This window comes from Gigantopelta aegis, chromosome 14, assembly GCF_016097555.1.
Source record: "Gigantopelta aegis isolate Gae_Host chromosome 14, Gae_host_genome, whole genome shotgun sequence".
Lineage (NCBI taxonomy): Eukaryota > Metazoa > Mollusca > Gastropoda > Neomphalida > Peltospiridae > Gigantopelta > Gigantopelta aegis.
The window spans coordinates 35,751,981-35,774,260 of record NC_054712.1 but is presented as its reverse complement, the minus strand read 5'-3'; the positions used below and the strand labels follow the sequence as shown (position 1 = coordinate 35,774,260).

The window sequence follows — 22,280 nt, the reverse complement described above, 5'->3', positions numbered from 1 at the left end:
TTACTGCCTTTATTCTTAAGTACCATTTGTTACAGTTATCTACAATACGTACCACTCAACTAACCGTGTTTCCAGGAATGTTAAGGTTATAAAAACCACACTGGAACACTGATTAATGTCGATACCGATACTGGGTTAGACAGTACTTGGCAGGTATGATTGATGCAGACCGTACCATTAAAAAACTGTGCATGGGGAGTGATTTGATTTGATTTCAACTTATTTTCGTGCTTATATCCAATTAAGGTTCAAGCACGCTGTCCTGGGCACACACCTCACCTATCTGGGCTGCCTGTCCAGGACAGTGGGTTAGTTGTTAGTTTGTTAGTGGTTAGTGAGAGAGAAGAGGGTGTAGTGGCCTTACACCTACCCATTGAGCCCTTAAGAACTCGCTCTGTGTTGGAGCCGGTACCGAGCTGCGAACCCTGTACCTACCAGCCTGTAGTCCGATGGCTTAACCACTACGCCACCGAGGCCGGTGGGGAGTGATTAATTGCTCCTCTGACTTAGATTATAGGGAGCCATTTAGGTTATTACCATATTGAGCATCAGGTCAGGTCAGAGTGTTTAACATGCACATTCAGAACAAGCTTTGTAGCGCACGTCTATCCTGGGCACAGGGGCCTGCCTTGGCCGGGATCCTCCGTCCAGGACAGGAAAGGAGTGGGGTGGGTTGGAGGAAGGACCGCCTGCACTGGCAGGTACAAGGGAGTACTAGCAGTCCAACTGGGGCCAGTAACAGGCAGAGGGTGGTATGATGCTATGGAATTTGGAATGTCCCGTAGGATTAAGCCAAAGAGAAATTGATGCACATTTTTGTGAAGGAAATTAGGCGCAATTTTGAACAGTCCGCCAAAAATTAAAGAAGGGAGCTACGTAGTTTTGGAAGATTAGTAAGCCGAGAGTAGCTCGTTAAGGGGACCTAGATGGCATTGAGTTGTCTCCCTAGGTTGCCCATAGGGGCATATTGAGCACTGAAATTTAATTCTTTTTCAGGGATTCATGCTAGCCTGACCGTGCACCAGGCAAACACTTTACTACTGGGTTACGTCCTGTCCCACTTCTTTAATAAATGATTGACAGGCATCTACTTAAAGGGACATACCCTAGTTTTTAAACACTACAGAATATTTTTCACTATTAGAGCCGTTTATGATCATTATAATTAGACATTACTCATATGTTATTCTTTAGATTATCCATTTCCGTAGAACTAAAGTGTTTCTGGTCATCCTGGTGTTTCTAATATCACAAAATGCATTTTTCATATTTTTAAAAACGCACATGCGTCTGAGAAGTAATAGTTATTAATTCAAGTTTTAGTCAATTTTTTAAGGATATTTCACAGACTCTTGTTTCACTCTGTTGTAACTTTATCCAACTGTATTACAGGTTTGTAGATTAAATAAACTTAGTGTCCATTTTTACCAGTTGAAACTAGGGTCTGCGCCCTTTAAAAAACCCCACCTAAATTCTTCTGACAGGATGTCGTATTTTTATTATCTAATTTTCACATGCTGTATGCATTTGAATCCTTATTTTGGATTGGTTAATATTAGTTGCTTGTTAATATATATAATGTCAGTATTTAACATAAATCAATGAAGTTGCACCTTTTATAGGTTTCATTCTCACATGACATTTGTGGCAGACGGTAATTATTAATGGCTGCCTATAATTTAAGTTTTACCAACTATTTCAATTTTAATTATATTACTGAGAGTAGGGAGAGACCCTAATATAGGCATCGCCTGTTGGTCAATCCCCAAAGTTAAAGGGACATACCCTAGTTTTTAAACACTAACGCATACTTTTGACTATTATAACCATTTTTGATAAATTAAATCATACTTTACTTAGATTTTATTGTTTACATTATCAATTTCCTTACATTCGAAGTGTTTTTTTGATCATCCTGGTGTTTTTAATATTAAAAAATGCATTTTTATACTTTTAAAAATGCACGTGCGTCTGACAAATAACAGTTATGGAGTCGAGTTTTAGTCTGGTTTAGATGGTATTTCACCATTTCAAAGTCACAGACTCATGTTTTACTCAGTTGTAACTTTATCGAAATGTGTTACAGGTTTGTAGATTAACTAAACTTAAGTGTTAACTTTCACGGGTTGAAACTAGGGTATGTCCCTTTAATACAAACGTCAATAAATATTGTTTAATTTTTAAAAAATAATTTTATATATTACGGCCTGCATTGGCTGACAACATAAGAATACTCACAGTAAAACTGATGTACACAACTTTTAAGAAAGACTGCTTGATTTCAAAGGCCAATGTCAGGTCAGAGGCCAAATATAAAAGATATCTGAATAATTGTTTTATTGCACAGTCAGAATTGTCTTTGTTACTATAGTAATTAAGCAGGGCTTGAGATTGCAGCAAAGTCAAAGCGATATATGTTGTGCCCAAAATTATCACGCCCAACTTAAGTACAAAGATGCTGACCTGAAAATATTTCACCTAAAAAACCACTGAAATGTTAAGTTTAATAACATTAAAATAACTTGAAATACATTTCTGAATATTAACGACAGTAATGAACTAAAACAACCTTCCTGCTATCAGAAAAGATGTTCCGAAATTAGTGAGATCTAAGGTCATGGTAAGATTAAATGGGTATATCATAAATATACAAGTTTATTTTGTGCAAGAATATATACCACAAAACTGCATAGCGGTCGAATAGTAAATGAGTGCAATAAATAGGAAGGGAAAACAACGTATGTGAAGTTCAGTATTTATTACATACCTTCTTTTATGTTTTACAAAAACGGTTTTTAATTTAACGTCATAACAACACTTTGTTAAATCCTTTCATGGGTTTACTTAACATTAAGAATCATACTCTGTGGCAGCCTTGTGTAATGTTTCAAGTCTGATGTGACGTAATTTGTAAATCATATATGGCGTCAGTAAATAAAAGGCGCTAACTGTAGTAAAAATAAAAAAGGAATTCCCCATTTAAAAGTTCTGGTCCAGATCGCACATATGTGTGATACAAAATAAATTTATCACATGTTTTCAAAATGGCTTTATCACTATAGTAAATTGTAATAAATAACATCGCTGCACCAAAAAAATCCTGCTGTACTCAGAACAGATAAAAAAATATGTGACGCCCAAATCAGTGAGATCTGAAGCCCTCAGCAGTGCCACTGTTGAAAAGCTGTTACAAAATTGATTTGTAATGGCATTGTTAGCATTATCGCGTATTTACTTTGTTATTATCTGTACTAAATTGCCTGAGCAAGATGATCAGAATTTCAAGGACTGTGTTTTGAAATAATGTGCTGAGTACAAAAAAAAACAAGAAAAAAAGAAAAGAAAAAAAAAGAAAAGAAAAAAACAACAAAAATAACAAAAAAAATCAAGAAGAAAGAAAAAAAAGGAAGAAAAAAAATCAAGAAAAAAGAAGAAAACCCCCTCTTAGCTGTCTGTTTCTGACAGGTGTTATTGCTTTATTACACGGCTGGCTCTGTAACTCATGAAAATTTGCTAATTGAAAATTTTAAGAACAACTGACAAATTAGATTTTTATTTGGTAAAAAAATGTGTGTAATAACTGATCTTTTGTCGCAAAATAGATTTTAGAGATAATTTGCAAATTTTTCTGATTACCCAGAACTATAGCCCTGTATTAATTTTAAAAGTCAGAATAAATGAAGAAACCTGCAGTTGGGCCAAATCTAGCAGGGCCCATACTACACTTAGTTATTTATAGGATAAAGAACCTGCATTCAAAACATACAGAGATTGGAAATAAGTCAACTTCGTGAATTTTCGATGCTGAATTGTATATGAAGTATGTTGGGATTTGGGTTTGTTTTTATGTGTATGTAAAAAAAACAAGTATTGAACAGGAATTAAAAGTAACATTTGCAAAAAACCTAGGGTCCAAACAATTGAACAGGACTATATAGTATATATATGTCTCAAAAGCAGGCTTCTGCAAGGAAAAGGTGCTCTTTTTGTCTAGCAGGAAGGAAGGAAGAAAATGTGTTATTTAACGATGCACTCAACACATTTTATTTACTGTTATATGACGGTCAGACAAACGGTTAAGTACCACACAGATATTGAGAGAGGAAACCTGCTATCGCCACTTCATAGGCTACTCTTTTCCATTAGCAGCAAGGGATCTTTTATATGCACCATCCCACAGACATGATAGCACATACCATGGCCTTTGATATACCAGTCGTGGTGCACTGGCTGGAACGAGAAATAGCCCAATGCCCCCCCCCCCCCCCACCCCCCCAATGCCCCCCCCCCCCCCCCGACGGGGATCGATCCGAGACCGACAGCGCATCAAGCGAGTACTTTACCACTGGACTACGTCCCGCCTCCCCATTTTTTTTTTGTCTAGCAGTAGAAGATGCTGTATTAACAAGTCATGATTCTTTGTTTACTGCCTAGCTAACTACAGTTAATTTACTTACTTACTTAATCCTCTCCGTGTGCGGTCACACATAAGGCCGAACATAGTTACTTTAGGCTAGGTATAATCGTGCATGAGCCAGTAAACCCATTCTTTGATTTTGTTTTAATTTTCCATCTCAGCTGTGTCCCACAATTGTTATATCAAAGATTGTGGTATGTGCTGTCCTGTCCAAAAGGAAGTACATATAAAAGATTTCCTTGTTGCTAATGGAAAAATGTAGTGAGGTTTTTTTAAAGACTTCTTATAAAAAATTACCAATAGTTTGATATCCAATAGACGATGATTAATTAATCACGGTGCTCTAGTACTGTCGTTAAACAAAACAAACTTTTTCCTATAGAACTGTACTGGTTGTTAAAATGATCAAATACATAACATCCAACATCCAATGATTAAGAACTCAATGTGCTCCAGTGATGCCATTAATTAAAAAGAAAAAACCTGTTTTAAAATCCTGCATGACATTGCGATTCATCACATTGTAGTTAAAAGTTGTAACTGTTTGCTATCAAAGCATGTTTATCAATGGTCGCGACTGTACATACATCACGACACAATAACGGTTAATCCACACAATATTAATCACTCCCATGTATAGTGGTCTCACCACACCCATGTGGAGGCAAGTCACCACACCCTTATAAAGTGATGTTTGCTTGGCAAATTGAACACCGTGCAATCCATATTGATTAACAATGGCTTTTGACAATAGATGTGAAGCTGAAAAAATATCAGCTCTATTTCTGTCCAACTTTCTATTTTCATTGGCTTAATTATTGTTTGACGGGATTTAGTCCTGCTTCGGCAGATGCGATTGACTAATAAGTTCATGTTAAGTCTGAATGACAAAAGCTATAATTTTGTTTTCAAATGCATCTCTAACTACAAAGTGTAAGAGATAAGCAATTGACATGGTTGGTTGGAAAAACAAGGACTAGTATGTGGAGGTGGACAGCGAAAAAATTTGAAAGATAGAAGTAACTGCCAGATGCGATTGACCGATAAGATTATGTTAAATATGAATGACAAAAGCTATAATTTTGTTTTCAAATGCATCTCTACCTACAAAATGTAAGAGATAAGCAATTGACATGGTTGGTTAGAAAGACAAGGACTAGGATGTGGAAGTGGACAGCGAAAGAATTTGAAAGATAGAAGTAACTGCCAGATGCGATTGACCAATAACATTATGTTAAATCTGAATGACAAAAGCTATAATTTTGTTTTCAAATGTATCTCTGTACAAAGAAGAGTCAAAGGAATACCTTTACGTACAAATTATAAGACACAGGCAACTTTCACAGTTGGAGAGACAAGGACTGGGATGTGGATGTGGACAGTGGAAGAAGTTGAAAGATAGAAGGAACTGCCAGATCAGGAAGAAATGAGATGGAATTAAAAGGAGAGAATGGAAAGAGGACAATGGTATAAAAAAAAATATATATATATATACAGTGAAACCTCTCAAGACCCGACCCTCCGTAAACTGGAATTCCCTTAAAACCGGATGTTTTACAGAGTCCCTTTTTAAAAACCAGGACAGAACTTAACCTCTCTAAACTGGATCCCTCTTAAAAGCAGACATTTGTTTTGGTCCCTAGGGTGTCCGGTTTAGAGGGGTTTCACTGTACAGGTATATTACTATATAATGGTATATAAATGTATTTATAATTGAGGAAGGTTGCACTATAAATTATGAGGCATCCACTTTTAAGAAATCAGGACACAATATTTCGCATGAACAGTGTTTTGTTCGTGTGTTGGTTAGACAGAGTTAAATTCATGCAAACCACTAATTGGTTATGTGATAAACCATTACACATTCTGAAATTGAAAGTTTCAAGTTTCAGGATCACCAGAACTTTATACATGGACATGAATGCATTAAAAAAAATACGTTTTTGAATTTGTTTTGACACTTTGGGTGCAGCACTCCGGTAGTCAATATTATTGCTATAGCAATCAACCATTGGCGATACATATAGATTTTTGTTTATCTTAACAAACATATATATATGTAACCAGAATATTTCACGACTTATATGTTACAACTGTCCAGAATGGTAATTTTTTTTACAGGAATCACAAAAATCATCACAAAATGACAGATATTCAATCTCACATAACTGACATTCAATCTCACATTACTGACATTCAATCTTAAATTACAGACATTCAATCTCACATTACTGACATTCAATCTCACATTACTGATATTCAATCTCACATTACTGACATTCAATCTCACATTACTGACATTCAATCTCACATTACTGACATTCAATCCTAACATTTGATATTATGATGGTATTACTAATGATGACTGAAATTTTATCTACAATACCAAGTGTTCCCTTATTTCATTCTTTCAGTATTCAATTCACATAATCAAACAATCAGTCACACACACAGTTCTAGTTGTAACCTAAGATTTTGAAACAGCGTCCCCTTTAAAATCAAGACCAAGTCACCTTTTACACAAACTTTTAAACAAAATATTTCAGCTGTATTCGTATTCACCATGAACAAAATCAAGGCAAGCTGAAGATCACTCTCCTGAAATGGGACCAGGCAAGCAGTCACATGAAGTTTAAAATAAAATTTATTAAACATTTTATTGCAAGGCCATCAATCTGCAGCTTTCCTATAATTCTCCAGCCAGGAACAAGTGATCACTCATATTTGCTGGTGATGATTGGTTTAGTTCCGATAACTGATAACAGTTTTCAAGTAAAATACAAACACATCAGTCCTAGTAAATACTCATAATCCGCTCATTGTGTATTTTACAAATAGTAACATTGGTTTTATTGGGATTTGTGGTGACATATGGTAAAACCCTTCTGTTACATATAGATATATTTTTTAACAGGAGATAAAAATAAAACAATCAGAACAAATATTTTACATTCAATGCACAAAACCTATGTTGAAGAATTTTTATTTATTTTTTAAATTTTATTTATTTGTTTTATTCACAGAATCTCTGTTACAGAAAGACCTGTCCACAACCAGGGTGAAATTAAAGGACAGGTGGACAACATGACCTTGACTGATTACAAATAACAGGTGTTCAATAAATGCTAAAGTGAGCACTTAAAAATAAAATAACTTGAGGAATAGCTCTAGACTGCAATAACAATAATTCCAGATGTTATGCTTGAAAGCAATCTCAATTTCTCAAGAAATATTAATGAAAACCTTTTCCCTATCGAAATAACTTCAAACTTGATTGAAAAAAATTTATGAATATTTTTAGTTAAACTTTTAAAATGGTTTCTCTTACTAAAACAAAATAATACTCAACTTCCAAGTAAGTTTTTTTTTTTTTTTTTTTTTGGAGGTGGAGGATATATATATATATTTTTTAAAGTGATGCCTATAAAAGCTACATACAATTAACCTTTATAAGATTAAAAATGTTCTCGTTTTATAAACGAATCAAAAGATAATTTACCTTTAATTCTAATATGAACACGATTCTTCTTTTTTTGAGAAAACAACATTCTTGGACATCATGATTACATGATTAAATCATAATAATTATCAACATCATACAATTAACTTTTGTTAAAAAAAAAATAAAAAAAATCTCTGGTATAGAAACACAAGACAACTTACCTTCAATCCTTATATGAACATGATTCTTTAGTTTTTTGAGAATACAAAATTTTTGGACATCATGATAACATGATTACATCACACCACCTCCAATCATACAACCAGATGATGTAATTAATTTCATAAACTGTTTAATCTTTGTCAAAAAAATTTTTTTATACATAAAAGAAGAAACAGACAACTTACCTTCAGTCTTAATATGAAAACAAATTCTTCTCTTTTGGAGAATACAAAAGTCTTTGAAATCATTGTAACATGATTACATTATAACTAGTAACATCATACAATTAACCATTGTAAAAAAAAAACCTACCTCTCCATGGTATTCTAGCAGAAACACAAGACAACTTACCTTTAACCTTAATATGAACACAAATCTTCAGTTTTTTGAAATACAAATTTTTTGGACATCATGATAACATGATTACATCACAACACCTCCAGTCATAAAACCAGATGATGAAATTAATGTCATAAACTGTTTAATCTTTGTCAAAAATATATATATATATAGATAAAAGAAGAAACAGACAACTTACCTTCAATCTTAATATGAACACAATTCTTCTCTTTTAGAGAAAACAATATTCTTGGAAATAATTGCAACATGATTGCGTTATAACTATTAACATCATACAATTAATCTTTGTGAAAAAAAACCCCACCTCTCCATGGTATTATAGCAGAAACACAAGACAACTTACCTTCAATCTTAATATGAACACAATTCTTCTCTTTTAGAGAAAACAATATTCTTGGAAATAATTGCAACATGATTGCGTTATAACTATTAACATCATACAATTAATCTTTGTAAAAAAAACAACTAAAAAGCTCTGGTATTATAAAAGAAACAATAGACAACTTACCTTCAATCTTAATATGAACACGATTCTTCTCTTTTTTTTGAGAATACAAAATTCAAGGACATTGTTGATAAGATGATTACATCACCTCTAATCATAACACCAGATGATGAAATTAATGTCATAAACTGTTTAATCTTTGTCAAAAATATATATATATAGATAAAAGAAAAAACAGACAACTTACCTTCAATCTTAATATGAACACGATTCTTCTCTTTTTTCTGAGAATACAAAATTCAAGGACATTGTTGATAACCTGATTACATCACACCACCTCTAATCATAACACCAGATGATGTAATTAATGTCATAAACTGTTTAATCTTTGTCAAAAATATATATACATGAAAGTGGAAACAGATAACTTACCTTCAATCTTAATATGAACACAATTCTTCAGTTTTTTGAGAATACAAAATTCTTGGACATCATGATAACGTGATGTAATCATAATTATTAACATCATACAATTAACTTTTGCCAAAAAAACAAAAAAAAACAAAGCTCTCGTATTACAAACAGAAACACAAGACAACTTACCTTCAAATCCTAATATGAACATGATTCTTCAATTTTTTGAGAATACAAAATTCTTGGACATCATGATAACATGATCACATCACAACGCCTCCAATCATAAAGCCAGATGATGTAATTAATGTCATAAACTGTTTAATCTTTGTCAAAAATATATATACATAAAAGAGGAAACAGACAACTTACCTTCAATCCTAATATGAACACAATTCTTCAGTTTTTTGAGAATACAAAATTCTTGGACATCATGATAACATGATTACATCACAACGCCTCCAATCATAAAGCCAGATGATGTAATTAATGTCATAAACTGTTTAATCTTTGTCAAAAATATATATACATAAAAGAGGAAACAGATAACTTACCTTCAATCCTAATATGAACATGATTCTTCAGTTTTTTGAGAATACAAAATTCTTGGACATCATGATAACGTGATGTAATCATAATTATTAACATCATACAATTAACTTTTGCCAAAAAAAATAAAAAAAACAAAGCTCTCGTATTAAAAACAGAAACACAAGACAACTTACCTTCAAATCCTAATATGAACACAATTCTTCAGTTTTTTGAGAATACAAAATGTTTGGACATCATGATAACATGATTACATCACACCGCCTCCAATCGCGACAGCAGCAGATGTTGACAGACAGACTGGCTATCAGCGGTAACACTGATTGGGGACTCTCTATGAGAAAACTGTCACTTGGGGCTTGGCGTAATTCCCTGCTTAGCTGCAAACGTCAGCAGATAGATTCTTCTTAATCCACTAGCACACTTCCCAATCACAGGATACATGCTTCAGTAGATGATGGTACTTCTGAAAAAAAGAAAGAAAGATGCACAAGGCTTAAACGTGCTACCTCAAACTTGCATAATGGTGTCTTAACCACCAAAATTATTTGTTAGTGTGTGCTTTGAAATAGAAGTATTATACCTTCAATTATTGTGAGCAACATCTGGGTAAATAAAAAGTTAATTTTAATTTTTTTTGGACCAAAAATACACATCAAGGAAGGAAATGTTTTATTTAACGATGCACTCAACACATTTTATTTACGGTTATATGACATCAGACATATGGTTAAGGACCACACAGATAGTGAGTGAGGAAACCTGATGTCGCCACTTCATGAGCTACTCTTTTCAATTAGCAGCATGGGATCTTTTATATGCACCATCCCACAGACAGGATAGTACATACCACTGCCTTTGTTACACCAGTTGTGGAGCACTGGCTGGAATAAGAAATAGCCCAATGGGCCCACCAACGGGGATTGATCCTAAACCGACTGTGAATCAAGCGAATGCTTTACCACTGGGCTACTTCCCGCCCCAGATATACATCAATTCACAGTTACACTAACAAAAGAAAAGGATTGTTCATTTCATGACACTTCATTTCATGACATTTCATTTTAAACTACGGGAAAGAGTTTTCCTCCCTTTTGACACATTGAATAAGCACAGTGATATTGGATTATACGAACATTATGTTGGTAGTCTTGAACGAAACCTAACACTAATATTCTAGCATGTACTAATAAAATAAATATGTTTTATAAACATTTGTTATAGGTGAATAAGAGTAACTTTTGTCAAATGATGTCCATTTGGTGTATATAGAGGATACTCCCCGAGTGTCTTGTGATATCATAATTTATCAGCACGAGTTGATAAAAGTATGAAATCCGAGGCTTGCCGAGGACTTTTATACTTTTATCAATGAGTACTGATTAATTATGATATCACGAACACACGAGGGTGGGAGGGGGGAGGGGAGGGTATTCTTTTTATCATCCATTATCATTCTTTTCATTTGCGACAATGGTAAACAATGTCAGTAATGTGGGTTGAATGTCACTGTATTTGGTAGCAGTAGACTTGTTAACTAGCAGATCGACGGTGGTGTGATGTCACTAATGATAGGTTTAGTGCTGAAACATACACAGTGACGTAACAAAAGAAGCGGTATCTCCTAGGAGAACATCGCAGGAGATTTTGTAAATCATAGTGCCAGCAGTATCTCCTACAAAAGCCTTTAATGGAGAATAAAATATGGTTATTCAACGCCTGACATAACAGAAAGAAAACACACATTTGGCATTTAGGCTACCCCTATCAAATTCATTCATTTTTATTAATTTTAACTTTATTTTCGTGCTTATATCCAATTACGGTTCAAGCACGCTGTCCTGAGCACACAATTCAGCTATCTGGGCTGTCTGTCCAGGACAGTGGATTAGTTGTTAGTGGTTAGTGGTTAGTGAGAAAGAAGAGGGTGTTGTGGTCTTACATCTACCCATTGTGGGCAAGACGTAGCCCAGTGGTACAGCGCTCGCTTGATGTGCAGTCGGTTTATCGATCCCTGTCAGTGGGCCCATTGGGCTATTTCTCGTTCCAGCCAGTGCACCACGACCAGTACATCAAAGGTTGTGGTATGTGCTATACTGTCTATGAGATGGTGCATATAAAAGATCCCTTGTTGCTAATTAAAAAGAGTAGCCCATGAAGTGGTGACAGCGGGTTTCCTCCCTCAATATCTGTGTGGTCCTTAACCATATGTCCGATGCCATATAACCATAAATAAAATGTGTTGAGTGTGTCGTTAAATAAACCATTTCCTTCCTTTCTTCCTACCCATCGAGTTGTTAAAACTTGCTCTGGTTGGGAGCAGGTACTGGGCTGCGAACTCTGTACCTACCAGCCTTATATCCAGTGGTTTAACCACGACACCACCGAGGCCAGTGCCTATCAAATTGATTTATTATAAACTCTCACTAACCTCTGAGAGACAATTAATAGTCATCAATGCAAAACCGTTTCAAGTAACCACCTCTATTATCTACACACCTACATTTAAGAGACAACAATTGTCATCACGAAATGGCTAGTTCAGAAACCACCTGTTTTAAGAAACCATCTCTATTATCCAGGTACCTACCTCCATGAGACATCATTTGTCATCAAAAAACCGTTTCAAGTAATCGTCTCTGTTATCTAAATGCCCACCTTTAATACACAACAATTGTCATCACAAAGCAGTTCAGAATACAATAATCAGTATTATTAGGTTGCTTTCCAATAGTCATAATAGGTTCCACTGAATGAAATCAATTTCCATTGTTGATAGCATTAACATTTTCTAGTAAAATTGACATAAGCATTTATCAATGCACTTAATTGGGTAGCTTATACAAATAAAACGTGTGACACCTTGCATTTTATCTACCTGCAAGAAAAAATGAGGAGTCACAAGGTATTTCAGAGATTTAAAGAATGTTTTTTATCAGCAAATCTACCAGTAATTTTCCCAAACTTTTACAGTTCTATTTTTAAAAAATTATTATTGAACCCTACACTGTTGTCAATTTCTAGTCTATACCTCTTAACTACAGTAGACTTAACTTAAGACTATGTTAATTTATTGGAAATACATAACCGTATTTGCACAAATAAACAATGTAACAAATTACATGTACTACCAATCAGAACATTCACTGCTATTCAGTCTTTACCAGGAGTTCCAGCCAGTGCACCATGACTGATATATCAAAGGCTGTGGTATGTACTATCCTGTCTGTAAGTTGGTGCATATAAAAGATCCCTTGCTGCTAATTGAAAAGAGTAGCTCATGAAGTGGCGACAGCGGGTTTCCTCTCTCAATATCTGTGTGATCCGTAACCATATGTCCGACACCATATAACCGTGAATAAAATGTGTTGAGTTTGTCATTAAATAAAACAATTCCTTCCTTCCTTCCTTCCTTTTCCATGAGTAAAATCAAGGTGAGCTGAAGATCATTCTCCTGAAATTGTGCTAGGTGAGCACTCACAGGAAGTTTCAAGTAAAATACTGTAAAATGTTTATTAATTCCAAGGTGATCAGTTTGCCACTCTCCTAAAACATTCCAGGTGAGTGTGAAGGGGAGTAGGAAAGATTGCTCGCCTTTTCGTGACAAAGACACCTATTTACTTATTTGAGGATTTGATTATTTTTTTAATATTATTGCACCTCAAACCCCAAAAAACGGAAGTTCCTAATTACTACAGTGCAGCCTAAACGTATGATTGATCTAAATTTATTGGATACTGGCTTGACGACATTGATTCAGTCATGCTTGAAAAATCATGGAAACAATACAAAGTTTGTGTTATGCATGGATACATGTAATTTAATGCTATTGAAATAATGCCCATAATTGTTTTTGGTTATGCATACGTTGAAATATATTTGTATCAGTGTAGAAATCGAAAATATTTTATGATACACAAGTGATTAACTGTTGTTCATGGAACAAAGTGGAACTGTCTGTTTTGTTTAACAGTATCACTGGGGTACATTGGTTAATTGGATGTCAAACATTTGATCATTGTGATACACATACACATGTTGTTTTCAGAGGAAACGTGTTAAAAAAAAATTCACTGACAGATTTTTTTGGTATATAGCCTAATTTCCCACAGACAGGACAGCACATACCACTGCTTAAGAAAACCAGTGATGGGGCGGTACCGGCTGAGACTGGAAAACAACAATCACAGAATGAGTCCACGAAGGAGATTTAATATTTACACCCAAGCACCTCAGCTAAGTGATCAACTGACCAACTAGATCCTTCCCCTCATTAAAGAAAACCTCTTATTTATTAACCGGCCTTGGTGGCGTCGTGGTAGGCCATCGGTCTACAGGCTGGTAGGTACTGGGTTCGGATCCCAGTCGAGGCATGGGATTTTTAATCCAGATACCGACTCCAAACCCTGAGTAAGTGCTCCACAAGGCTCAATGGGTAGGTGTAAACCACTTGCACCAACCAGTGATCCATAACTGGTTCAACAAAGGCCATGGTTTGTGCTATCCTGCCTGTGGGAAGCGCAAATAAAAGATCCCTTGCTGCTAATCGGAAAGAGTAGCTCATGTAGTGACGACAGCGGGTTTCCTCTCAAAATCTGTGTGGTCCTTAACCATATGTCTGACGCCATATAACCGTAAATAAAATGTGTTGAGTGCGTCGTTAAATAAAACATTTCTTTCTTTCTTTTTCTTATTTATTAAGAGGTGGGAAGGAAGGAAATGTTTTATTTAACGATGCACTCAACACATTTTATTTACGGTTATATGGCATCAGACATATGGTTAAGGACCACACAGATACTGAGAGAGGAAACCCGCTGTCGCCACTTCATGGGCTACTCTTTTCGATTAGCAGCAAGGGATCTTTTATATGCACCATACCATAGACAGGATAGCACATACCACAGCCATTGATGTACCAGTCGTGGTGCACTGGCTGGAGCGAGAAATATCCCATGGGCCCACTGATGGGGATCGATCCCAAACCAACCGTGCATCAAACAAGTGCTTTACCACTGGGCTATGTCTTGCCCTATTAAGAGGTGGGATGTAGCCCAGTGGTAAAGTGCTCACCTCATGCACAATTGGTCTAGGATACATCCCTGTTGGTGGACTATTTCTCGCCCCAGCCAGTGCACCATATAAAAGATTTCTCACTTTTCCTCTTTAAGACTATACATCAAAATTACCAAATGTTTGACATCCAATAGCTGATGATTAATAGATCAATGTGCTCTAGTAGTGTCGTTAAACAAAATTAACTTTAACTTTTTTCTTCTTTCTTTTTTAAATTATGTACTCTAGCAGCTGAAATTGTCCTGAGGTGCATAGGGTGACAGGATCAATCTCCCATAATGGACTTTTAGGTCAAAGTCCATGGTATATACTGTCTTGTTAAGATCTTTTGCTGCTTTATTAGTAGGAGTACATGCACATGTATTTTGCTGCAGTAAGTTTCCTTTTTTTTTCTCTCACCCAAATATTGAAATCACCATATGTTAGACACCCAATAGCAATAGCCTAATATATGCTAAGTGTTATTGATCAAACATTTTTACCAGCCTCGGTGGCGTCGTGGTTAGGCCATCGGTCTACAGGCTGGTAGATACTGGGTTCAGATCCCAGTCGAGGCATGGGATTTTTAATCCGACTCCAAACTCTGAGTGAGTGGTAGGTGTAAACCACTTGCACCGACCAGTGATCCATAACTGGTTCAACAAAGGCCATGGTTTGTGCTATCCTGCCTGTGGGAAGCGCAAATAAAAGATCCCTTGCTGCTAATCGGAAAGAGTAGCCCATGTAGTGGCGACAGCAGGTTTCCTCTCAATATCTCTGTTGTTCTTAAAAATATGTCTGACGCCATATAACCGTAAATAAAATGTGTTGAGTGCATCGTTAAATAAATCATTTCTTTCTTTTTTAATCAAACATTCCTTTCCTTTTTCTTGGTTAAAAAAACAACAACACACAAATTTTGTGTTAGGTATAAGTTAAAAATTTCCTTTGACATTATGGAAACAAAGCAATTTTGTCAGAGACAGTTTATATACTGTAACATTATAAAACGATTTTGTTATTATGTATAAGTTGGAAATTTTTACACTGGAAACAACACAAAGTTAAAAATATTCAAATTATGTCAAATATGGTACGTAGTATTTGTAACCAACTTAAAATGGCTTATATACCAGCAATGTCTGCCTCAAAATGGTCATTACCTGCCTCAAAATGGTTATTACAACAAAACAAAAAAACCCAACATTTAATCTATTTTTAATGTGTCATAAAATTAACTTCAATGGATTGTATGGCCTGGACATAAAGTATTATAAGTGAATGGAGTTAATTCAGAATTACTGTCGGTTTCAAAGGGAATATGAAAACCGTCTTATCATCTCGAGAGACAGAATGGCTGTAGATCTCATTCCAGAAGCTTAAGAACTATTTTGTTATAACAGACTGGTGACTTATGATCAGCACCCAGAAACTTGCAGAGCTCAAGGACCAGTCATATTTGTAAAAGCAGTGTTCAAGATTAACGGTATCCCAATATCCCTGGGATACCAGAATTTAATTTTGGATACCAGACTTCAAGAACCCAGTATCCCACCGGGATGCCATATAATACTGAATTCTCAGGTGGGATACCAGATTTTGAAATGTTAGTATCCAACTGGGATACTGGCCAAAATCTTTAATCTCGAACACTGTAAAAGAAAGGAATGTTTGTTTGATTTCTGTCCTGGACGGGATATCTGGCACAAATAAGAACTCATGGTCCAGGATGGACATACCTGAACCTATATCGTGGCTTACTTTCTCCTTGTTCAATGAAAAATAAAATTAGAATCTCATGTTAAGACATACAGCTCTTTGATGTGTAATATAATTTTTATTATTAATTTCAACAAGTGAAATGCAGAGCAGCTGTATAGATCTCATTATAGAAGCTTAATAAGAATTTTTATAATAGACTGGTGACTTATTATCAACACCCACAAACTTGCAGAGCTCAAGGACCAGTCATATTTATAATGGAAAGGAAGGAAGGAAATGTTTTATTTAACGACACACTCAACACATTTTATTTACGGTTATATGGTGTCAGACATATGGTTAAGGACCACACAGATATTGAGTGAGGAAACCCACTGTCGCCACTTCATGGGCTACTCTTTTCGATTAGCAGCAAGGGATCTTTTATATGCACCATCCCATAGACAGGATGGCACATACCACGGCCTTTGACCAGTTGTGGTGCACTGGCTGGATAAATCAATAAAAGGTGAGAGGATACATTAAATGTCAACACCTTACAAATGCACATACCACGGCCTTTGATATACCAGTCGTGGTGCACTGGCTGGAACGAGAAATAGCCCAATGGGCCCACCCCAAATCAATAAAAGGTGACAGGATATAGTAAACATCTTACAAACAATTAAACAAATTATTTATTTTTTTATACCATATTTAAAGAAAATTTTTGAAAATTTATCTACTGACCGGGAGTCATTTCACTAAACATAGTAAGTTTACGTCTGCTACTAGCAGTTATACCGGTCATGCGTTTACACGTTTTTGGCATCAATTTCACACAGAAAATTACACCATTACAGAAGCTGGAGTAGTTTAAAGATAAAAAAAGAAATGTTTTATTTAACGACGCACTCAACACATTATATTTACAGTTATATGGCGTCAGACATATGGTTAAGGACCACACAGATTTTGAGAGGAAACCCGCTGTCGCCACTACATGGGCTACTCTTCCGATTAGTTAGCAAGGGATCTTTTATTTGCGCTTCCCACAGGCAGGATAGCACAAACCATGGCCTTTGTTGAACCAGTTATGGATCAAGTGGTTTACACCTACCCACTGAGCCTTGCAGAGCACTCACTCAGGATTTGGAGTTGGTATCTGGATTAAAAATCCCATGCCTCGACTGGGATCTGAACCCAGTACCTACCAGCCTGTAGACCGATGGCCTACCACGACGCCACCGAAGCCGGTTTTAAAGATAAAAGAAAATGAAATATGTGTACTTCTAACTATATGTGTTATACTACAAAAGTATTAAGAATTGTGATTTAGTTGTAGATTTACATTTACGTGCAAAACTAGACTTGCGATGTTTTGTGAAATTGGGCCCCAGGTCTTTAATTAATTTTGCCGAGTATAAAAATCAATAAAAGGTGAGAGAATACTGTAAATCTCATCAAATATTCATCAAACTCGGTGATTATGATCATCATTATTATTACTGCAGTACATGTGTACAGTTCATGTGCCAAGAAATTATCGTCCGCATGTAAATCCATATCACTAATTAGTGATTATATCTTTAGAAAAGGTCAATACAGCTGTATTTCCGTAACCAGTCTAATTGTTTGTACATGTATTCCAGTTGGATCATGGATAATTGGCTAGATTAATTCATTTCAACTTAATTCCGTGCTATATCCAATTAAGGTTCAAACACGTTGTCCTGGGCACACACCTCAGCTATCTGGGCTGTCTGTCCAGGACAGTGGGTTAGTTGTTAGTTGGTTAGTGGTTAGTGAGATGAAGAGGGTGTAGTGGCCTTGCACCTACCCATTGAGTCCTTAAGAACTCGCTCTGGGTTGGATTTGGTACCAGGCTGTGAACCCTGTACCTACCAGCCTGTAGTCCGATGGCTTAATCACTGCGCCACCGAGACCGGTATTGGCTAGGTGTGACTTTTGTTTGTGCACAATCAGTATTGGTATAATCTTTAGTCCTGACAGTAAAGAGTAAACTCCAGTTGAAAATACAATATTTGCATTCAGTTTGAAAACAAAGGCATGTTTATCAACAGCTCAGTGTGTTGTTAAATTAGCAACTACAACAGGTGTCATGCGGATAAAAATTGTGACCCTTGATCTAGTGTGTTAGAAAAAACCCCAGCTGACATTAAATAGTTTACCACTTTCTGTATAGGCACCAGCACCCTTAACATACAGACCGGCCTCGGTGGTGTCGTGGTTAGCCATCGGTCTACAGGCTGGTAGGTTCTGGGTTCAGATCCCAGTCGAGGCATGGTTTTTTTTAATCCAGATACCGACTCCAAACCCTGAGTGAGTGCTCTGCAAGGCTCAATGGGTAGGTGTAAACCACTTGCACTGACCAGTGATCCATAACTGGTTCAACAAAGGCCATGGTTTGTGCTATCCTGCCTGTGGGAAGCGCAAATAAAAGATCCCTTGCTGCCTGTCGTAAAAGAGTAGCCTATGTGGTGACAGCGGGTTTCCTCTCCAAATCTGTGTGGTCCTTAACCATATGTCTGATGCCATATAACCATAAATAAAATGTGTTGAGTGCATCGTTAAATAAGACATTTTTTTCTTTTTCCTTAACATACATAAAATGCAATATCACCAAAACAAACCATCCTGGGGCCCGTTCCATGAAGCAATCTTAGCCCTAAGATCACTGTAACTGCACAGCTAACATATGCACTTAAGATGATCTTAGTGCTACTGCACAGCTAACATATGCACTTAAGGTGATCTTAGCACTAAAATCGCCGTAACTGCACAGCTAACATATGCACTTAAGGTGATTAGCACTAAGATCGCCGTAACTGCACAGCTAACATATGCACTGTAACTGCACAGCTAAAATATGCACTTAAGGTGATCTTAGCACTAAGATCGCTTTGTGGAACGGGGGGGGGGGGGGGGGCAGAGGAGTTTTAAAAGGTTCGATGGTGACTTCTCTCTCATTAAACACTAACAACTAATGATTAATCTTTGAATTAGATAAGATAGCTGAGATGTGCCCAAGACAGCGTGAAAATAAACTGAAATAAATTAATGCAATTATCATTATCAGCAACAGGAGTAACAACAGTAACAGGACCGTGAGTAGTAGTAGTAGCAGCAGCGGCAGCAGCAGTAGTAGTAGCAGCAGTAGCAGTAGCAGCAATAGCATTAGTAGTAGTAGCAGCAGTAGCAGTAGCAGTAGCAGTAGCAGTAGCAGTAATAGCAGTAGTAGTAGTAGCAGTAATAGTAGCAGTAGTAGCAGTAGCAGTAATAGCAGTAGTAGTAGTAGCAGCAGTAGCAGTAGCAGCAATAGAAGTAGTAGTAGTAGCAGCAGTAGTAGCAGTAATAGCAGTAGTAGTAGTAGTAGCAGTAGCAGCAATAGAAGTAGTAGTAGCAGCAGTAGCAGTAATAGCAGTAGTAGTATTAGCAGCAGTAGCAGTAGCAGTAATAGCAGTAATAGCAGTAGTAGTAGTAGCAGCAGTAGCAGTAGCAGCAATAGAAGTAGTAGTAGTAGCAGCAGTAGTAGCAGTAATAGCAGTAGTAGTAGTAGTAGCAGTAGCAGCAATAGAAGTAGTAGTAGCAGCAGTAGCAGTAATAGCAGTAGTAGTATTAGCAGCAGTAGCAGTAGCAGTAATAGCAGTAATAGCAGTAGTAGTAGTAGCAGCAGTAGCAGTAGTAGGAGCAGTAGCAGTAGTAGCAGTATCAACAATAGCAGTAATAGTAGTAGTAGCAGTAGTTGTAGCAGTAGCAGTAGCAGTAGCGGTAGCAGCAGCAGCAGTAGCAGTAGTGGCAGCAGTAGCAATAGCAGTAGTAGTAGTAGCAGGGTTTAAGCTGGACACAGTAGCAGTAGCAATAGTAGTAGTAGTGGCAGCAGTAGCAATAGCAGTAGTAGTAGTAGCAGGGTTTAAGCTGGACACAGTAGCAGTAGTAACAATAGTAGTAGTAGTGGCAGCAGTAGCAATAGCAGTAGTAGTAGCAATAGCAGTAGTAGTAGTAGCAGGGTTTAAGCTGGACACAGTAGCAGTAGTAACAATAGTAGTAGTAGTGGCAGCAGTAGCAATAGCAGTAGTAGTAGCAATAGCAGTAGTAGTAGTAGCAGGGTTTAAGCTGGACACAGTAGCAGTAGTAACAATAGTAGTAGTAGTGGCAGCAGTAGCAATAGCAGTAGTAGTAGCAATAGCAGTAGTAGTAGTAGCAGGGTTTAAGCTGGACACAGTAGCAGTAGTAACAATAGTAGTAGTAGTGGCAGCAGTAGCAATAGCAGTAGTAGTAGCAATAGCAGTAGTAGTAGCAGCAGCAGCAGTAGCAGTAGTAGTAGCAATAGCAGTAGTAGTGGCAGCAGTAGTAGTAGCACCAGTATAAGTAGCAGGGTTTAAGCTGGACACAGTAGCAGTAGTAGCAATAGCAGTAGTAGTAGCAGCAGCAGTAGTAGCAGCAGCAGCAGTAGCAGCAGTAGTAGCAATAGCAGTAGTAGTGGCAGCAGTAGTAGTAGCAGGGTTTAAGCTGGACACAGTAGCAGTAGTAGCAATAGCAGTAGTAGTGGCAGCAGTAGTAGTAGCAGGGTTTAAGCTGGACACAGTAGCAGTAGTAGCAATAGCAGTAGTAGTGGCAGCAGTAGTAGTAGCAGGGTTTAAGCTGGACACAGTAGCAGTAGTAGCAATAGCAGTAGTAGTGGCAGCAGTAGTAGTAGCAGGGTTTAAGCTGGACACAGTAGCAGTAGTAGCAATAGCAGTAGTAGTAGCAGCAGCAGTAGTAGCAGCAGCAGCAGTAGCAGCAGTAGTAGCAATAGCAGTAGTAGTGGCAGCAGTAGTAGTAGCAGGGTTTAAGCTGGACACAGTAGCAGTAGTAGCAATAGCAGTAGTAGTGGCAGCAGTAGTAGTAGCAGGGTTTAAGCTGGACACAGTAGCAGTAGTAGCAATAGCAGTAGTAGTGGCAGCAGTAGTAGTAGCAGAGTTTAAGCTGGACACAGTAGCAGTAGTAGCAATAGCAGTAGTAGTAGCAGCAGCAGCAGTAGCAGCAGTAGTAGCAATAGCAGTAGTAGTGGCAGCAGTAGTAGCAATAGCAGTAGTAGTAGCAGCAGCAGCAGTAGCAGCAGTAGTAGCAATAGCAGTAGTAGTAGCAGCAGTAGTAGCAATAGCAGTAGTAGTGGCAGCAGTAGTAGCAATAGCAGTAGTAGTAGCAGCAGCAGCAGTAGCAGCAGTAGTAGCAATAGCAGTAGTAGTGGCAGCAGTAGTAGCACCAGTATAAGTAGCAGGGTTTAAGCTGGACACAGTAGCAGTAGTAGCAGCAGTAGGCCTATTATTTAACGACACCACTAGAGCACATTGATTTTTTATCTTATCATCGGCTATTGGACGTCAAACATATGGTCATTCTGACACTGTTTTTTAGAGGAAACCTGCTGTCGCCACATAGGCTACTCTTTTACAACAGGCAATAAGGGATCTTTTATTTGCGCTTCCCACAGGCAGGATAGCACAAACCATGGCCTTTGTTGAACCAGTTATGGATCACTGGTCAGTGCAAGTGGTTTACACCTACCCACTGAGCCTTGCGGAGCACTCACTCAGAGTTTGGAGTCGGTATCTGGATTAAAAATCCCATGCCTCGACTGGGATCTGAACCCAGTACCTACCAGCCTGTAG

The 22,280-nt window shown here is 37.0% G+C and overlaps 1 protein-coding gene across 1 annotated transcript in view; it reads right to left on the bottom strand.

The window, feature by feature from the left end:
• The window catches only part of LOC121388686 (adenylate cyclase type 2-like), a 179,013-nt gene that overhangs the window by 116,365 nt on the left and 40,368 nt on the right, over window positions 1-22,280 (bottom strand). Inside the window, exon 3 of the mRNA XM_041520139.1 lies at window positions 10,026-10,315. The gene's annotated coding sequence lies outside the window, so the exon portion shown is untranslated. The remainder of the gene's footprint in view (window positions 1-10,025; window positions 10,316-22,280) is intronic.